Here is an 18,006-nt window from a genome sequence, read left to right as displayed (position 1 = left end):
AATGTTGCAAAAACAGTTGGTATGTTGAACGACTTGCTTGAAAAAGCCATGCTTCGCTTCAAAGCGCATGGTTCACGGAGCTACAAGTGGCCCAAAAGCCTAGATAAGCTGTGGATAATGCTCAAGAAAATGGTGCTTTGGCAGAATGTTTTCTTCTGGAAAAACCTGCAAGTAGTGTTCGACTATCTTGGTGTCCAGGATTCTTATTGTGTCATCTGTGTGAAAAGGAGAAACCACAAGCTCAACAATGTCTTTAAGATCTTTCATTCTCTGGCACTTCGAAACCAATCATAAGGGGGAGCAGTTGCAGTAAACTGTTTTTGGCTTGTTTTGGAACTAGAGAATAAAGCTGCGATTGGATCTTCTTTCAGTTTCCGGAGTGATTTCGTGACACGTGTTTAAACTTTGCAAACTAATTTTGCATAATAGGTCCCCTTTTGAAGGAGGATATACTGTATATTTTTTTCAGTCTTTCATAGTAACTGAACACAGCTGGAAATACAGAACACAGCAAGGTGTTTAGTAAACCTGTTGAGAGATACCCTGCACGCAGGTCCTTCCAACATACATGCAGAAGGGAACCTCAGGATTTCACAAAATGGTTAAGTGTAGAGACAGCATGTTAGTGTGGTAGTGCAAGGGCCAACCACTACTCGATGCACAACCTGTACATTAATTCATCATGTAGATGAAATGCAGGCTCAGGTCTGGGAGAGCACGCCAGGTTAGGAAGTATTTGAGGAAATCAACTGCACATTAAAAATATTAAAAGGCTCACTGAAATGCTTGATTCTGTCTGTCACAATGTTGCAAAGTCAATTATTCCCATATAATGACCGTCCTCAATAGAAACTCTATATAATGATCGCTCATCCAGCATTTCTTTAATGTCTCTTGTATCACACCATGGACTTGCTCTCTCTCTGGTTTCATTCAAATACAGCTGCTGTCATTCTGACTCTCAGTTATCGACTGTATTTGAGATGCTACCGAAAAACAAATGTAATTTCTACATTAAATAATTTAGATAAGGCAAGTATTTAAAAAAAAAAACCCTGTAAATTCTATATTAGTACTCAATTTAAGCTTTAAGAATTTTTTACTTGGAATTGTTTGTTTACAAAGATTCTTTCAAAGTCATGATCCCTTTGTTCCCATCATGCACGTGCGCATGAATAATGAATAAGGTTACATTTTTCACTGTTTTTGAGTTGTATTTACATTGTTTTATGGTTGTAATTTCACTTTCGGTTTGCATTAAATTAGTTTTGGCGAGACATTTAGGCTATATGTTGTTTATAACGAATGCCATTGTACTTTATGTTTTAATTTAAAGTTTTGTACTATGATTTTATATGTGTAGTAGAATTTTTATTTTTTTATCCTTGCATGGGAAAGCAGAATCAAAGCAGACTTTTTAGTTTGACAAATAAGCCTATTTAGTTTATTTTATGTTCACAGCACGTTGCCGTACATATTGCTTTATCTGAGTAATTACAAAATGGATCAAAATATTTTTGCGAACGCAGTGATTAAGTTTAAACAATATTTTTATAAGTTCAAAATTAGCCTACTGCAAAATAGCTACAAGAAATAGTTTCAAAGTAGGCTATAGGTCCACTGTGCTACTCTGTTCATGAATAAACATTTCAAAACATCCCCCCTCTGGTTTTTCCACAAATCGCACCCTAATAATAATAATAACAACAACAACGTCACTGACTGTTCTCTTGCAACTGCGAGTCAGAAAAGTCAAAATGACCTTAATCAGAATAAAACTTAGTTGTAAAATATTTATACTTTGAGCTATGTCTGTGGCTTCAATTCCACTTTCAACTCCAGTGATTCCACAGACGGTGGGTGAGTTGTCGCCGATTATTTCTAGGATACCGGTTGAATATGGACCAGGCTCTGGTCTCGGACCACCTCCAGTGGGGACATGTTTAGTGCGAGGAAAGTCCTCAATTGCTTGTCTTAAGATCGCTCCACTTTTTCCTCACTTCCTTTACCTCCCTCTGCTCAAAGCCTTTTGCATTTATTTTGTTTGTTATGTCCTGCCAAATCTCACATATTTTCTGGTTTGTAACAGACAAGTTTAATTTGCTTTCAATGACTGTTTTGTTTTCTTTGTATCCATCAATTAAAATTAGAATTTCTTCATGACTGAAATTTTTCTTCCTGTTTCTTTTCTCTTCCATAACTTCGATTAAAAGTTTGCTTTGATTTTGATGACTTAGACGTTAGACGTTTTTTCAGGTTCAATTTATGTGGAGTTCAGTCGAACAATTTGAAGATGTTTGATTGGGTAAGAAACATATACGTCATTCTATGCGACTACACATTACTTTACGGAGAGCTTACGAACTACTAGCTACGTCCTGCCTTACGAACAACTGGTGCAACCGAAGTAAGTACAAATTTAGTTACAAACTAGCAAGTAGTTACTAAGCCTCTAGTGTGGACTTAATGTTCTAATTTAAGTAAGAACTTACGAATGGCTGGTGCAACCCTACCCTGATCTTGAGGTAAACCAAAGAGAGTCATACCAACATAAGTATATAAAAAAATGCCTCAAATAAGCGGTGTATATAAATTAGCCTACTATGTAAGACTCTGATATCTTTTACATGAAATGCGACTAAACAGTCTGATCAAATTAAAGAAATTATAACAAAATATTGGTATATTCTTTCAACTGATTATTCTCAAGGTGATATCTTTAAAGGTTTTCCTTTGTTTATTTGTAAAAGATCCAATAATAAAAGTAAATGTACCCAAATTAGCCCAAAGGCTAGTTTTCACTGGTAGTCCCTTTGCCAGATATTATTAGGCCAAAAAATTAGATAAAGATCTACTGTAAATTAGAAAAATGTTGGGCATGACCAAAAGTTTATGTGGGGTGTAAATGTACTCGTCTAATTTGCATATTATGGCGTCATCAGGGGTGGCCATCTTGAATTTTATAATATTCAGGAAATAGTATATATTGAAATGATGTTTGAACTTATTTGCATGTTTTATTTTGTCTTTTTATTCTCATTCCAAATGATCAGAAAAGAGGAAACCAACAATAAAAACAGGAGAAAGTACTAAATTTTTACTATATTACTATACTATATAGTAGTAAAACGCATGTGAACAGTAGCCTACTTTTTGATCAGTTCATCAATAATATTCAGGAAATAATAGATATAGAATGGATGTTTGAACTTATTTCCATGTCCAAATTATCCTCATTCCAAATGATCAGGAAAAGAGGAAATCAACAGTAAAACAGGAGAAAGTAGTAAATTATTACTATATTACTGTGCCATAGTAAAATGATCACTTGTTTGTGCTTCGTGAACACTCTCGCCTTGCGCGGTGGCACCATTGCACTGCAAAGATGTACCGGGAGACGCACGATTATTAGACGACCGATAGTCATTTCCAAAAAGAAAATATTCCCCTTCAAAGTCAGAATCGACGAATAACATTTGCAACGCATCCTCATGGTACAACTTTTTATTAGCCATTTAGCGATTTTCTCTCACAAATCTCACAAAGTACTCGCACTCTATGAACTGAACAGCTTCCGCGTCAATGACAAGATAGCTCACTTGCTCTGCTATTTTCTTGAACACTTTGAATAGGAACATGATGTAATTTTGGTCTAGAATCGAAGTACTACATGTCTGCCATCTAGTGGTAGGGAATAAAAATGAGATATTACACCATATTAGGAACTACAGTCTGTTTTATTAAGTATGACGTCTTGTCACAATTTTGCGACTTTGGTGCTTAGAGGGTTAATTTACCTGATTGATTGGTCAATTGAGTTTGTGATCAATAACACCTCTTATGTTTCTCTACCTGCTGATCATTGGACTTCATTGCCTTTCTTGTGGAAAATATTATTGTATGATTCCCTGAAGAAGGCTTGTTGCCAAAACGTTTGCTTGTCGATTGCTCTATTGCAAAATAAAAACAGTATTATTAAGCAGATACAGTGAGTGTGGATCCTTTATTTGAAATTGATGTTACCGATTGATCTACGCACCCAAAACCAAAAGTTAAGCGCAGTGATTTTTATTTTTTTGTAAATTATTTAATAATTCAAAATACAAAAATGTCCAAAATTAAGCTCTACAGCAAATACCATATCTCTAGTAAATGAACTGTGACTAATCTCTCCAAATAAATACAATCACTACCAAAAATTCAGCCATTAAATGTTCAAGTAATGACAAATAAAACAAACCAATAATGCTCAAATACACCCTTAGAATGGTATAATGTACAATACACAAAAAGAATCCAAATTCATACAAAAGTATGAAAGCTCAGTGGCTACTTCTCTATTGAATGTAATAGGCTCAATTCTGCAGAAGAGTTTCACCAAAATTGGCTCAGATCATCTTCAGACCATGCTGGCAAAAAGTTCATTAGTCAACCGTTCTCGAAAAACATGTGAACGAATTTGACGAAGAGCCTGCAACGGTTTGGCGTATTGAGACCAAACTTGGTGTGTGTTATAACAAACATGATCTGAGGCTACTTAGTTTTAGCACTGTGCCACCTAGTAGTCAGGAGATATGAAAAATTGTTATTTTTGCTTATAACTTCTGAATGGTTTGGCCAAAAATCACAAAACTCTTTAGATTCAGTGCAACATGCCGAGTCAAACCATACCCAATTTTCCCATGTCAGCCATTTTGTATTTTGTCATAAAATGCTATATTTTACAAACGCATTGGCGTATAATTACAAAACTCGGTATGTGTCTTCGGCATTATGCCCTGAAAGTACTCAAAAAGTTTGAGGATATCACCCCCTTGTGTTATTAAGAAATTTACAAAAATGCCAATAACTTTTGAATAAATTGGCCTATTGTAATGAATGAATTGTAATGAACTGTTCTCAATATATTCCTTGGGTCATGCCGAAAATATCAATACCAATTATGCCATAATTGGCTGAACTTTCTGTCTGCCATGTTGATTTATGTTGAAAACCATTACAAAACCTCCTAGACCATTATTCTGATTTTCACCAAATTTGACTCGGATCATCTTCAGAACATGCTGGCAAAAAGTTATGGATTTCGTGTCAATATACAAAATGGTTATTGTTTTAACGCATCAAAGAATTTGCTGGAAAGATGCCAAACTGCATCTGAGGCTGTATCTCTGCAAAGCTTTGACATATTGATGTGCCATTGTCACCTCACACTGACCACGTCACATCAATTTGGTAACAGCGCCACCTATTGCTTAAAAGTGACAAAACATTAATTAACCATTAATATTGAAATTTTCAAAAAACGCTTATAACTTTTCATTGCAATGGCCGAGAACATAGATACCAATTTTGCCATAGTAGGCTGAACTTCCTGTCCGCCATTTTGATTTATGTTGAAAACCTACTTTTTCGAACTCCTCCTCAACCGTTGGTACGATTTTCACCAATATCAAGTCAGATCATCTTCAGGCTTTGCTGGCAAAAAGTTATGGATTTCATGTCGATAGATGAAATATTTTTGTATAGCTTATTGGTCAAAAGTGATAAGCCAATAAATCATATTGCTAGTGGTTATATTTACGATTTTTCAGGCATTTTGACTAAAATATTCTGAAAACGGTTTAATTACTCATTGCTACAGTTGGTCTGATGCTCCATTCCATGCTTAGCTCCTCATTTTGCCCCTGTTGTGCTTGGCCCCTTAATTGCTGTTTGCAGCTATATTTTTTAATTATTTCTGATAGTTACATTTCTGTTAATTGAAATGAAGAAACTATGTAAAAGTAGTAAAAAAAAAAAAAAAAAAAAAGTAAAATTTAGTCCAGCCACAATTTACAATATATATTGTTTTAACCGTAGCCCACTCCTACATGCTAAAAAAAAAATAATAATAATAAAATTTAAAAAAAAAAATCAAGCTAGCTAACCTCAGCTGCCTTTTCACACCTGAACCAGAGCTGATTTTGTCAAATACACAAGGTACCACTTTGGAAAAGTTACAGCTTGAATAAATATATACTATGCAACAAACATCAGCCTTTTTTTGTTCAATGTCAGGTTATAAACTAACATGAAATGTACATATCACAGCTCAAGTACTTGGCACCATTACTTCAATTTTAAAATTTGAGTCAAAATAACATCCTACTTTAAATTGATCTTCACTCATTTAAAAAAAAAAAAAGAAAAAAAAAAAAGTATTTTAACTGTACTGTAAAAAATTTCCGGGATTTTGCAGCATGCAACTGTAATATTTCACAGTAAATTACATTATTATCACTTTACAGGCTTCTACTGCGATTGTCACACTATAATACCGTATTCGGGAATTTTACTGTGAAAATAATGTAGGCGGAGCTGTTACAGGAAACTACTGTGAATTCCTTCCCGCCTCCACGTGCTGTCGTCTGACTGAGCTCTCTCGTCTCCTCCATTTTCTCATCCGAGTCCAACGGATTCAGCGGTAAGTGTTGAAATGTCAAATTAAATGGCTTTTTAATATGATAGTGCATGTAATTTAAAAGTATTAACCAAGTAGAGTTAGTTGTAGGTTCTGTTGTCACGTTGTTAGCGGTTAGCATGCACACATAGGTTTGAGTGTGCCATTTTTTTTTAACCATAAACAGACGTTGGTTGTAGTAATTATACCGTATTAAGTGAGTAGCTAAATGTGAGACATTAGCTACATTTTTGTTGCCTCATTTCGAAAACAAAAAAAATCATTTAGCTTTTCTTAGCGCTAACAGCGATCTCTTTCCTTGTGTAGGTTCTCTCCACAGAGGTGACCACTGGGGAATAAAGTTGTATGTAAGGTAAGATGGTCTTTTGATTGTTATTATCAACCAGAGAAATTATAGTGCCATGGATTATGGCAAAGGTAGAGTAAATTCATCTGAAATGAGTAACGTTAATTGGGCTTCTACATATTTTTCTTCCCTGCTGTGTGTGTGTGTGTGTGTGATACCGAGCAGCCGTTGTCTGCTTCGTCAACTGAAAAATTATAAATTGAATTTTGAATGTGCTACCATAGGTACAGATTATTAACAGTTGAGTCTTATTGTACTCTTATTCTATTGATGTATTATTTTGCAGCCTTGTGCTACAGCCACTGATGGTTAAGAGACTGTGATGCTACCAAGAACCCCTAGCTTGCTTGATTGTTCAAGGTAATGTTGTCCTTCTCATTTTTATTGTATTTTCAAGTGTCAAGTCATCCACAAATTTGTTGTCAGCAGTTTCATGTAGGAACTATTTTCTTTCTACAGATAGTTTCTACATGAAACTGCTCAGAATAAGGTCTGTGGATTATCTTGGTCATGATTTCTGGAAAAAGGCATTGCTGTAGAGTGAGAATGGTTCTGACTATGATACTAATGATGTATTCATTTCATTTAAAGGATCTAAATGTAAACAAAAAGGTTGCCTCAGTGCCTTAAGTCAACATAAACGATTCAAACCTGCTATCACTTCTGAACTGAATCATTTGGTCTTAAAATGTTTAAAAAGGCCTATATTTGCAACTGTCTTGGTTTTAAAACAAAAAAAATCAATAATTTATTATGAAAATGACAGATTTGTAATATCAAAACTGTTAAGTGATTAGTTATGTTAAGTATTAGTTATGTATTCTTTTAATAATGAACACACTGGTGTGTGGACACATTACCAAGAGTCAAGTCAGACATTAGACAGTCATAATTGACGTTAACACACAGGGAAAATGTGTTACGGATGCCTCACAGATCCAAAAATAATGTTTTATGTTTTGATTAAAAGATAGCATTAAATGCCAGCGAAACCCTAAGAATTCACAACATTTTTACAATAGTGTTCTCATTATATCCTTATGTACAGCTGCATCTCAATAAATTAGAATGTCATGGAAAAGTTAATTTATTTCAGTAATTCAACTCAAATTGTGAAACTGGTGTATTAAATAAATTCAGTGCACACAAACTGAAGTAGTTTAAGTCTTTGGTTCTTTCAATTATGTATCTGATATTTAAGAACCCACCTCATAGTGTTACGTCCACAGCCGTAAGGTTCCGTTGTTGTGTGAATTCTGTGCCTTGTTTTCTCTCTCTCTCTCTCTCCCTGCAGAACCTGTATCCCCCACCTGAGGTTAATTAAGAGCTCTGCTGTGATTGGGTGATGGGAGAGGAGAGCGAGTATTTAAACTACAGCTACCCTCAGACCAGCAGTTGGTGGTGGCTGAATGGTGTGAGACGGCTGAGAACTCGTCCTTAAACTCCAGAATTTAGTGGGAAACCTTAGTTGGTGCTTTGGTGTACCTTTTATCGCAATTGTGCTGAGACTGTTGAAGTAGAGTTTCTGTCTTTTGTCTCATTGATTACAGCTAAGATTGAGACTTAATCTAAAGAGAAGTGAGCGTTAACTTCGGTAGCCCATTACAAAGTTTAAGCTTTAATTTATGTCTTTTGTTTTGGGTTTAGTAGGAAGGTGGGTGCCATTTTGTTTTGTATTACTTATTTTCTCTTGTTTATGTTAGTTTAGGGAGTTAGTTTAATCTGCTGTATTTTGTTTTCTTTTCTTTAAAGTTTAGTCAGTTGGGTTATACAGTTAGTTCCTTTGTTTGTTATTCTGGCCTTGCCCTCTTCTGAAATTAATACCTTTTTTGTTACTTCTGTTTAGACTGTAAATAAAAACTTATTTTTGCTGCATGTGACTGTGGTTGTTTGGGGTTATTGTAGCCTTTTCTGGGTCTGGAGACAATGTTTCTTTTGTGCCGTCGCACAGTGTCTCGCCACCAACCATTTATTTCTGTTGCGGTCTTCCCTAGACTAATTCAGATCATAACAATAGTTATCAGGAACTTCTGAAGGGTATCTTGCCTCCCGGCCAACCATGAGATAGTAAGGAGAGAACTGTGTTGTGAGCTGCTTTTTGGTCCTAAGTGCAAATAAGGTTGCCTTCAGGTGTGTGTCCCAGCTCTCAGCATTTCAACCCACCAACTTTGTTAGAACTCTGAAAGGTAGTTTATTTATCTTATCCTTGTTACTATACAGTATCTGTTAAGGTTATGCAGCTATAAACAATCCAGGTCAGCATCATACATTTGGATGGTGCCATTGGTTTGTGGGTGGTATGGAGAGCACAAGCTCCTTTTAATACCCAACCTCTGACAAAGGTCAGAATTAATCTGTGAAAATAAGTGTACAGTATACTGAAAAAAAGAATGACTTTTTTTTTTTTTTTTTTTTTTTTTTTAATCCAAAGCATTTAAGTGACAAATGTTACCTTATTCACAAACTCTTTGCCTTGATCTGTGAAAATCCTTTTTGGAGCTCCAAATTTATAGAAAAAATCTAAAATGCAGTCAGACACTTCCCTTGCAGTTTTTGATTTCAGAGGATAGGCCTCTGTCCACTCAGTAAAATAATCAATCATAACACAAATGTATTGATTCCCCTGCTTGCTTGGAGTCAATTTCCAACCAAATCCATTCCCACCAGTTCCAGAGGCTCTGTGATCTGGGAAAAATATGGTGTATAGAAGGACAAAATGCATTTTATCAAATTTTGGAACACTACTGTCATTGGATATACTTGCCTCTATCTGGATGTAGGCCTTCTTCTCCTTCAATGTAGACCTTCTGGCATGGCATTCAGGGCACTCGGCTATCTACAAAATTTAATGTTCTGTGTTAAGTACATTCTAACGATTTAGTGATTTTTCTTTAAAATAATGAGCCACAAATAAGCAGACAAGAATAAAACTCACTTATTTGCGGATGTCCTCTTCCTTGCCAGGCCAGTAGAATCTGAAGCTGATGGCATCTCGAGTCTTTTCCATGCCACAATGACCCCCCTGATCACTGGCATGGAGGCTAACAAAAACATCATTTGCCTCCTCTGAGGTGACCACTTTGGCCAAATGTTCACCTCACCTACACCTCCAACATATATAGTGAAACAGGCCATCTGATATAGAATAGACAAAGGCTAAGGTAATTATTTGCTGTACTTGTGCCACTAAAATGGCAATTTTAAGGCTTTTCACTATATAGCTTTCAGCTCTTCTTTTAATGATGAACTTATCCTTTTTGAAACATCCAGGAGGATATGTTCCACAGAGAAGAAAATTCTCCAGCTCTCTGACTTTTACAGGATCCATCTCACAATCACGTTCTGTCACTAACTCACAATTATCCACATTCACTCACTAAATCAGCACAACTCGCTACACAAAGTTGTGTGAAAAGGTGAAATATATAGGCTTGTCAATTGACTGATTCATTTTTTGGTAATATGGAGCATCTGTATGGACTTGTTATGTGGACAGAATGAAACTGGTAGCTTAACGGTTTTGACGAGGACACATTTCCTTAATGACTACCACTTAGCCTGCTATGATTATAGAAAGCTGATTTGAACATAAGCAAGTTTTCAAGGTTTGCTAGGTCTTTTTAAATAAACTGCCATTTTATTAGGACTGTAACATTTCATTAAAGTTTGACAAAGTAGTTACATTTTCTGACATCCTGACAGAGGATTTCAACAGATGTTGAAACAAAGAGATGTGGTTGGCCTTTTTAGTGTGTGATGTAGACTTCATAACATTGGCAATGAACTGCAAAATTAGATGTATGCAGCATTTCTCTTTGAGTAACAACAATGTTTAATAATAATAATAGGTTGCACTACTTTTCTGTAAAGTGTAATTTACTTTGTTTAAAGAACTTAGCTACTTATTTTTCTGTTTTTATGACTGAGATTGTATGTATCTGAATTAGAATCCACTAGACACTAAGCACAATTTACAAAACATTGTCATTACAGACCCACATGCAAAGACCATCATAGTTTTGATTAAAACAAGAACCCAGATGGCCATTCCCATTACAACCATTAAAGTTCATGAAACTTTGCTGTTGTTTTTGTTCAGATTTTTCAGCAGCATTTTGATAAAGTTCATATTTCATATATTTTTTATTAAACAAATTAGATGAGATATTTGCATTTAAAGTGCATCATGCAGTCTTCCCAGATTTATAGCAACTGTGTTGGCCAGCCTCCCATTGAGGAAGACTTCTTTTGTCCTGCCTGTGTGTAGTGTGTACTTGCCTACCTATCTAAGAGGGGACCTTGGTGTCGTTACACACTCACTAACAGGGGACCTGAGAGACAAGTGGGGACATTTTTCAGGTCCCCTTTTGGTCATGCCTTAAATCAAGCTAAAATCAATTGAAAAGGCCTCTGGTGAAGATTTCTTAATTTTGACCAAGAGGGGACCTGGGGTGTGTGTGTGTGTGTGTGTTTAAGGCCATTCTCAGCTGCGCCCCTTTAGGCCGGAGCAGGAACTGTAAGGGCTGTTTCACACACGCCGTTCACATTCTTCTATTGTCTCTGAATGGCCCTAAGAGACTCTGAGACTCTAGAGAAGATTTAACAGAGACCAGTCTTTTATACTCCTAAACTCCTCTAAAGTCTTACAACATAACTTTACTCAAACATTCAGTATGACCTGATTACAGTGAGGTCAAATAATGTCTGATTAATTAGCATTATTATTTCACTCTAATGCTAAATACTGTTGAACACTTACTATATAAATTCAAAAAGTTTAATAAAATAGTAGATTTTAATAGTTTAATGACGGAAAATATATTTTACAATGTAAGCTTACATAACTTAAATGATTAGAAATGTAAGTTTACAGAAATGGACATTAAAATGTTTACTGGTGGTACTAATAGGGTTTTTATCCCCAAAACATTTTACAGTGTATTTTTGTTGTCAAAAACTGGTATTTATTGTAATTATCACCACTGTTTTTTCAGAGTTGTTCAAAAAGTGAAATATTAATAAATATAAAGTCATCCAAACGTGTCGTTCCTCGCTATCTAACAGGGGACCTTTCTGGTCTTTGGAGGTCAAAACTTTGATTTACTGCATCGAAAATCTTCATTTGGCTCCATTAAATTGTGTGAACTGAATGTCTTTTAACATTCCCACATTTATAGAACCAACTGAAACTTTTCAGTGCAATAATTAATCAGTACATAATTTTGAGTTTTGACCTCCACATGTGTATTTGTGTCTGGTTTTGAATAGATGGCACTTTAGATATTTATACAGTATGAGGAACAAAAGGGAACTGTGAAGTGCTGGAAAACAATGCATGTATTTTGCTTAAACTGCTCATTTAGCATCGACAGGTTAAACTGTGTAGAAATGACCATATGATAGAGAATTTGTTCAGATGACTTTGGTCCCCTGTTGACTTGTGAAGAACGACATGTGTTTGGTTCATTTGTCATTTCTTGCATCACAAACACACTGTAAAGATGCTGGAGCTCAAGAATCAACACTTTTAATACTGCTGAAAACGGTTACATTTAAACGTTTTGTTGTGGAGTGAGAAAAACTAAAATACCCTACTGTGTTTAGTGTTTATTTCTAAACGTTTAATTGCATTTAGCCATATTTTTTTTTCTGAGTATAATAAAATATAAAGTATAATAAAATGTGAATCATATACACTTCATCAGTCTTTTTTGACTGGTAAGTATAGTATATTTTTCCTTAAAAAAATGACTTAAATTAAAATTTTAATTGTTTACTGGTAGTACTAATAGGGTTTTTATCCCCAAAATATTTTTACAGTGTATTTTTGTTGTCGAAAACTGGTATTTATTGTAATTATCATTATTCTGGAGCTCAAGAATCAACCCTTTTAATACTGCAGAAAACTGTTACATTTAAACGTTTTGTTTTGGAGTGAGAAAAACTAAAATACCCTACTGTGTTTAGTTTAATTTTGAATGAAATAAAGGCAACGTTTATTTAAAGTGCACACACACTCCTAATCGGAGGAATGGTTTTCCAAGTGATAAACTCCGCCCCCACCCATTATGGTAGTGCAGACTTTCCACCGAGCCTTCATTTCTTTAATGTTGTTCTTGAAATAGTGTTCTATGACTTTCCTCTCTGTTCCTGACCAGGGCTTTCTGGGTTTTACTATTTTTTTAAAAAGGAGAAGAGAAAGAAATGTAGTTATTAAATATATGAAGGAATGAATAAGCAAAATGTAATGTCAGTAATCCAGATTTTACAAAGTTGAAAACATAATACACCATGGTCAATTCTAAAAACAAATGTCAAGATCTTCTGCTGTATAGTGAATGGATTAACATACCTTTTTGATTTAATGGCAGTTGTGGATTACTCATATACCCAACTGCCTCTCCTGAGTTAAGAGCCCTTATTTCAGAAAGATCGTCCTCAGTGTCAGAATTTTCTGAAACCACATAGAGAGCAACACTTACTTAAAATGACAGAATAAATCAAAGCCATGTTGCATTTAATGTATAGAATTTTTAATTCTTATGTCAAACATTCAAAATAAAAACTTACCCTCTTGACTTGTCTGTTTTTTAGAATGAGCATCCTCTGACTGACTCTGAGCTGGAGCCCTCTTCAGCTGTAACAAAATTATTAAATACTTTATGTAAATCACATTATGTAAAACTGAAAAGGTTTTAAGCAAGTACGGAGCTTTTGCCTTGTTTAAAAAGAACAATACACAGAAATCATTTACTTACAGTTTATGTTAGGTGTTATGTCCTCCAGAGATTTTCCTTGAAATTTGCTGATTCCACTTTGCAAGGCAAGAAGAATTCTGCTCACTTTTGCCATTTGCAACGTTCCTTCAGGGAGTCTATAAAACTCCCTATGGACATCAATGTTATGTCCCATAAATGTGGCAAGCTGGTCCAGTTCGTGTGTTTGTAAGTTGAGTAACTGAGATACTGTGGTTACATGTTTTCTCAACTTAGTGGAAGTGATGTTCTCTGGATGTTTAGCCCCACAGCTTTTGGCATATCGCTTTAAGCTGTCACATCCACGTATGTTCTCTTGTGATCCATAATAAGGACGGGCAAATATGTAAGGATTACTAGGGGAAATCCCAGCGTCTTCTCTAATTTCAATTAGAAGTTCCACTGATTCCTTTACATTTGCTGTTAATAGTATTGGCACTTTCCAACCTCTCTTCCCTCGTACCTCTACTCTGGTGAGATTCTCACATAGTTTCTATTCAAAAGGTGATAGGCTCTCCAAAATTTCATCCTGCATATTGGTTTGGTTTCTCTGCAGATATGTTGTAACCTCCATCCTAGAAACCTCACCTTCACGACGTCGATTGAACAAAATTAGCTGTGCCAGAGTCACTTGGGAGAGATCACTCCATGACCTTTGGGATGGATGGTCAATGAGTGCTTTTTTGTTGACCTCTTCAAGGCACTTTAACTGATTCTGAAGCTTCCTGATGTCTTCTGCTAGAGGTAGAATTTGCGGGCTATTCCATTTTTTCTGGTATAATGTTTTTAGTGCATTTGATGACGCATGGATTGTCCATTCCAGTTCAATTAACTTACTAAAGTGCTCTGCTCTTCCCTTTAAAGGTTCGTCCTCTTGGCGTAAAGCCTCCCCCTGCAAAATATGTGACACTTTAACAAGGGAATGTCGTAGTTTCGGTGCTGTTGATGGAACTGAAAATCTGTTTGTCGATTCGTCAAATCCGGTCATCTTTTTCACAGCTTCAAGTACTGTGTTAAACTTGGCTGGGTTGATCAAGTCGTTTAAAGCAACAATGTCCTTGTCAATGATTCTTGCCACAAGAAGATGTCTGGCAAGTTCCCTCATCTTATTTCTAATATGGGCCCGGTGTCGTCCAACTTCGCCATTTTTTAGAAACATTCTCTCACCCAATGACAGAATTAATGAGTCCGATTTTATCACCTGGGTTACAGCATCATATGTCATGTCTTCAATAATTTTTTGAAGTCCACTAGAAATTGTTGAGTCCATGGGCAACAACAGAGAACAGCTTGCCTGAACCTTCCGCCTCCCTGGCATATTCTCTCTTACTTGTAATTTGCAATGCTTATGGTGTCGCCTGGGTCTGTTTTGACATACATAGCAAAGCAAAACTTGCAAGGCAGATAGTCAGTTGCTGTTGGCATATACATTGCTTGCCTTTTTGGTATGATCTCCCCTTTTCCAGTGGACAGGACCGCACTATTATGGTGGTAATTTCCCATGTTCCTTACTTTTGTTAATAAAAGATTTCGCATGGATAAACCTTGCTTATATGACAGGGCCTTTGCAATTTCAGCTTCTCCAGAATGTTTCTTTTTGAGATATCTTGTGATTTTTGCATAAGGCTTCTCACAGTAAAGGCAGAAATTCTTTTTGTCATAGATGCATTGGTTAGGTGTGTTTGAGGACATTTTTACTTTGATCTAGTAGATAAAGTGTAAAAGTATAAAAACAGTATAAAAGTATACATCATAAAAACCATTACGCCTATGGGATGTCCCCACTTTTCACAAAAACAAACGTGTGTGTGTGTGTGTGTGTGTGTGTGTGTGTGTGTGTGTGTATTGTAAAGCTATGAAAAGTGCAGTAGAGGTATAATTTGAATTGTTTCTCACCTTCATTTATATAGCGCTTTATACAATGCTGATTACATCAAAGCAGGTTTACAGTGTCAACAGGAAAATAGAGGCCAACAACAGTCATTTTCCAGCTAAAGTCAGTTCATTGATGATTTAGTGATGTCATCATCGTCATCCACTTCAGCTCTCTTCCAATAGTGTACAATCAGTCACGTGTCCCTGACTAAGCAAGGCAAAAATTTATTTTCATGTATTAACCAGTGAAATGAACCACTTTTGTGTACACTGTCTTTTGTAGCAGGGTTTGATTAGAGCATCCATTTATTTGTTTAATTTTATTTCTTTGTTGTATTTTTGTCCAGTACACAAAGACACATTCTTTGTACATGTAAAACCATTGTATCTGGCAATAAAAGGGATTGTGATTGTGGAGCATTGATTGAAAGAGTTTGGAAATTTGTCCTTTTCCCTATTTAAACATTGTGGCAAAAAAGAGGTTGCATGGGGAAAATGCCCCATCAGATATTTGTCCATTTCGAAATCCTGATTATTTCTAGTAGTGTTTTACTAGTACTAGTAGTTACACTTTAAAGGTTGTCTTGGATAGTTAGCAGATGTTAAGATGTTGTTGTTGTTGTTGTTGTTTTTTTTTTTTAAACATTGTAAAACAAGAAGTGTATATGGGCAGCCTACCAGTGTGAGAGTGAGTTTTGCCAAAGATCCACTGGATCGCAACATAGAACTAGACTTAAACTTCGGGGTGTTATGCAATAACAGTGTTTACATTAATGGGATTCGTTGTGACGATGAGCAATTTGTCTGATCGTATGATCAAATCATAATCTTTCAGCAGCATTAGAAGTGCTTTGGCTGGAAAATTACGTTAACTTATTGCGTCAGCAAACAGTGGTCACAAGTTAACACGGGCACATTTCCTTGATTCAGCCATGCTGCATGATGTCACGCCGAGAGTAAAATCCTATTTGAATCCAAAAATCTGCGATTGATTCAGTGCAGCTCGGTAGCTCAGTGCGCTCATTACTGGCGTCCCACAGCACGACCGTTTTTGGCGCGTGTTCGAAACCCATGCCAAACATTTTTTTTCTTTCTTTCTGTAATTCAGCCGCTACGGGCGATTATACCATTAATTTGTAATCATTACAAGAATACCAGAATCGTGTAATGAGCAAGTGTGCGTTTATTTGACAGTTTAATATCACGGCAGTTTGTGCTTTCAGAATCGGCGAATCTGCTGCGGTCGTCCCATCACATCTGGAGCGAAGGACCTGAACCAGGAAGTTGGTCACCAGATAACACGGAAACCAGTTAAACCGTAACACCGCCTGGAATGTCTGTGTTTGTTATGGTTTGTGAAACCCGCCCACTGCCAGTTTACCCAATTGTATTTCGGCACCCCGGGTTGCCAGTTGGTGGAAAACACAGCATATTTAATTTCATTCATCAAGTCTGTCAAGTGTCAAGTCTGAGGAGGAGGGGCTGGGTGAAAAAAAACAGTCTCCAATATTTTGAATTTGGATTGCAATACCTAGTTCAACCGCTAGGTGTCAATCCTACATACAGCACCTTTTAAAGCTTCCTTCTTTTCAGATTCTTATTTGCAGCATTATCTTAATAGACTGTATATTAACTTATTGGGAGAAAACTGGTAGTTCTATGTGAAATCAAGACATTTGAGCACCCCCATATAGCCAAAAGGGCATGATCATAACACCTCTGCGAATATTCGACTGTGAGATTGGGATTCGAATCAGGCTCCTCCTATCAAAGCATTGAATTATTGACTATTCGGGGTGAAAAACAGTAGGTAACAGTATATCTGTTTCTGTTCCAGGTGACACAATGAAGACGAGGGCATGGATGCTGACATTGGACGGTCAATTTGAAGTATGCTGAAGATGCTTCTTGCACTCTGGAATTTACCAAAGGTAATTTCTACATAACATTGTACTTGAGGGTTTGTTTTTTACTTGGTGGGTTAAACAAGGAATGTTTGGATGTGTTGTGATTTTGCGAGCCGTGCAGGACCACAGCAGCCAAGTGGTGACGACCCCCTTCTCCCCCTCAAACAAGTGGTGTGGAGACCAAACAAGCTGTGCTGGAGACCAGAGAGGAAGCTGTTTTAAAGTGATGTACACAGTTGCTCTGACTGGATAAATCACACACCTCTACTTTGTTGCAGGACTGTTCTTGACTGTGCGTTTGTGATGGAAATGTTTTTAAACTGCTGTTATTTAAATGGTTAGGGTTAATATCATCTTGTTCTGTAACTTTTTGGTCTGTACTGCAACAGCAGTGACCCACTGAATGTGGTGACTGGGAACTGACACCTTTTTCGAATGGATGTCAATCTAGTGTGTAAGCAATGTTCCGATGTAGTCATGCAGTAAGATGGTCACTGAATATGTTCTATCGTGTGTCCTGGTTCGATGGAGAGAAGCATGACCGTCTGAACCTCTTTGCTGGAAAGTTTAGACAGAATTTATTAAGCTGCAAAATAAATGTGTACAATTAATTGTTTGTGTGTTTATTTGAATTGAACATATCTTTCCAGTATTATAGGTCAT

The 18,006-nt window shown here is 36.3% G+C and overlaps 1 long non-coding RNA gene across 1 annotated transcript; it reads left to right on the top strand.

Annotated features, from left to right (window-relative positions):
- Window positions 1-4,532: 4,532 nt before the first annotated feature.
- LOC131538626 (uncharacterized) lies at window positions 4,533-18,003 on the top strand. Its single transcript, XR_009270612.1, has 5 exons — window positions 4,533-6,463; window positions 6,767-6,812; window positions 7,093-7,166; window positions 16,660-16,787; window positions 17,274-18,003. It is a non-coding gene; the product is annotated as an uncharacterized LOC131538626 (long non-coding RNA).
- Window positions 18,004-18,006: the final 3 nt, after the last annotated feature.

This window comes from Onychostoma macrolepis, chromosome 04 (genome assembly GCF_012432095.1).
Source record: "Onychostoma macrolepis isolate SWU-2019 chromosome 04, ASM1243209v1, whole genome shotgun sequence".
NCBI classification, from domain to species: Eukaryota; Metazoa; Chordata; class Actinopteri; order Cypriniformes; family Cyprinidae; genus Onychostoma; species Onychostoma macrolepis.
Note: the sequence above shows the minus strand (reverse complement) of the source record. Positions and strands in the feature narration are given on the sequence as shown.